This window comes from Myotis davidii, unplaced genomic scaffold (assembly GCF_000327345.1).
Source record: "Myotis davidii unplaced genomic scaffold, ASM32734v1 scaffold613, whole genome shotgun sequence".
Classification (NCBI taxonomy): Eukaryota; Metazoa; Chordata; class Mammalia; order Chiroptera; family Vespertilionidae; genus Myotis; species Myotis davidii.
The window spans coordinates 44,929-47,311 of record NW_006284622.1 but is presented as its reverse complement, the minus strand read 5'-3'; the positions used below and the strand labels follow the sequence as shown (position 1 = coordinate 47,311).

The window sequence follows — 2,383 nt, the reverse complement described above, 5'->3', positions numbered from 1 at the left end:
CATATCTATACAATGGAATACTACCTGCTGCTGTAAAAAAGAAGTAACTCTTACCATTTGCAACAGTATGGGTGGACCTGGAGAGCATTATGCTAAGCAAAATAAGTCAGTCAGAGAAAGATAAGTATCACATGATCTCACTCATTTGTGGAATATAATGAACAACATAAATGGATGAACAAAAATAGATCCAGAGACATAGAAACATGAAACAGACAGTCAAACCTCAGAGGGAAGGCAGGGGAGGGCGGTAGGGGAGGAAAGGGGTAAGAGATCAACCAAAGGACTTGTACACATTCATATAAGCATAACCAATGATCACAGACAGTAGGAAGGTGAGAGCATGTGCTGGGGTGGAGAAGAGGTCAAAGAGGGGAAAGGGAGACATATGTAATACTTTGAACAATAAAGAATTTAAATTTTAAAAAAAGCATAATGGAAACCTGGGAATTTATTTGCATACCATTTAATCCATGCCTAAATCACTTCCTAGTATATTTTTTAACAATAGATTTTTTAGACTTTATAAATAAAAACTCCGAGTAATATAATTCATTTATAAAAGACAATACAACTAATAAATAACACCAAGATCAACTAAAGATCTTCCTGACTTCATGGTCCTCTTCAATAGATCAGTCTCAATCTCCATAAATACTCACTGATTCTTAAAACGACTGCGTCAACCACCATTTCACAGACATCACAGTCAGAGGCCCCGGGTATGGACACAGTCTCGCCCTCTCTCCCATGCCCCTAACCTCAAATACTCGGTGTTACAACCGACGGTCTCGCTCACCACCCACACGGAGCCGAGGGTAGGGGAACGAGGGGCAGAGAATACTCTCCCACCCCTGCTCACAGTCTCACTCCCCGTGACACCAACCTCGCACTTACTCGCACCCACAGTCACACAAATACATGTGTGCGGCACATCGTGTGACAGTCTCACACGGCACCATAGCGACTACCACGTCACACAGAGGAGCCACGGCCCCGAGGCCCAAGACTCACAGGCCACTCCTCAGCCCACTCCCTACCTGCAGAACTGAACGGCGGGAAGATACGGTCCTCGCCACCAAGGCTCCGGCAATTTCTACTAGGGCCCACCTACAGCCCTGAGTGCCTCACGGAACCCAGCCCCCAGGGCCGGGAAAGAAGGGACAAAAGAGCCACCGACTGATGCACGCGGTGTCCACTGGGAAATGTAGTCCAGACCAGGAAAAAAAACCCGTAGCCAACGCCACAGAATCCAACTGCGTCCGCACGAAGGGTTGCAAACGCCACCCCCTCTGCCACGGGTCCTCTTGCGGGTCTCTTCCAGATCTTCCAAAAGAAGCCCCAAGTCCCTATTCCTCTTAGCTCTGGGCCTGGGTCCGCAGCAGGGACGGAGCCAAGTTTCACACTAGATGGCCTAAGATTAAAGTGTGCGGGGGCCCGGTCCACAACCCTTAGCGACCCGGGCTGAAGAATTTAGAGCCCGAGATTAGCCGAAGGCGCAGGGTTTGTGTAGGCTGGATCTAGTGCAGTGATGGCGAACCTATGACACCCGCTTCAGAGGTGACACGCGAACTCATTTTTTTGGTTGATTTTTCTTTGTTAAATGGCATTTAAATATATAAAATAAATATCAAAAATATAAATCTTTTTTTACTATGGTTGCAAATTTCAAAAAATTTCGATATGTGACACGGCACCAGAGTTAAGTTAGGGTTTTTCAACCAAAAAACCCTATCATAAGAATCAGTGAGTATTTAGTTGATCTTGGTGTTGTTATTTATTAGTTGTATTGTCTTTTATGCCATCACTGATAGTGCATGCATCTACACACAAAGTGGGAGAAGGGATATTTCCCAGAATTCCGTAAGGGTATCCCCCAAAAGTAGGTGTGTGGGGGGGAGCAGGGACTGCAGTGATGGCGAACCTTTTGAGCTCGGCGTGTCAGCATTTTGAAAAACCCTAACTTAACTCTGGTGCCGTGTCACATATAGAAATTTTTTGATATTTGCAACCATAGTAAAACAAAGACTTCTTCAATGCCATTTAACAAAGAAAAATCAACCCAAAAAATGAGTTTGCGTGTCACCTCTGACACGAGTGTCATAGGTTCACCATCACTGGACTAGAATGTACAGGCATATTGTACTTCCTCCCAGGCCCTAGGGTAGGGGTGGGCAACCCCTGGCACGCGTGCCAAACATGGCATGCCAGTAACTTTTGCTGGCATGCGAAACCCTCTCTTATAATCTTACATTTACAATTGTGAATCTTTGTTCTCAGTGATGAATTTTGTTAAGTCTTGTAATAGGAGTAGCCTGACGGATGAAAGTAGTAGCTCGTGCATATCTCTGAAGGGCACGAAATATAAACCTGATGTAAAATC

At 45.2% G+C, this 2,383-nt stretch overlaps 1 protein-coding gene across 2 annotated transcripts in view; it reads right to left on the bottom strand.

The window, feature by feature from the left end:
• Nucleotides 1–1,144, bottom strand: part of ZNF570 (zinc finger protein 570) — a 37,841-nt gene extending 36,697 nt beyond the window's left edge. For both annotated transcript variants that reach the window (XM_015557317.1, XM_015557320.1), the window contains exon 1: nt 1,041–1,144. The gene's annotated coding sequence lies outside the window, so the exon portion shown is untranslated. The remainder of the gene's footprint in view (nt 1–1,040) is intronic.
• Nucleotides 1,145–2,383: the final 1,239 nt, after the last annotated feature.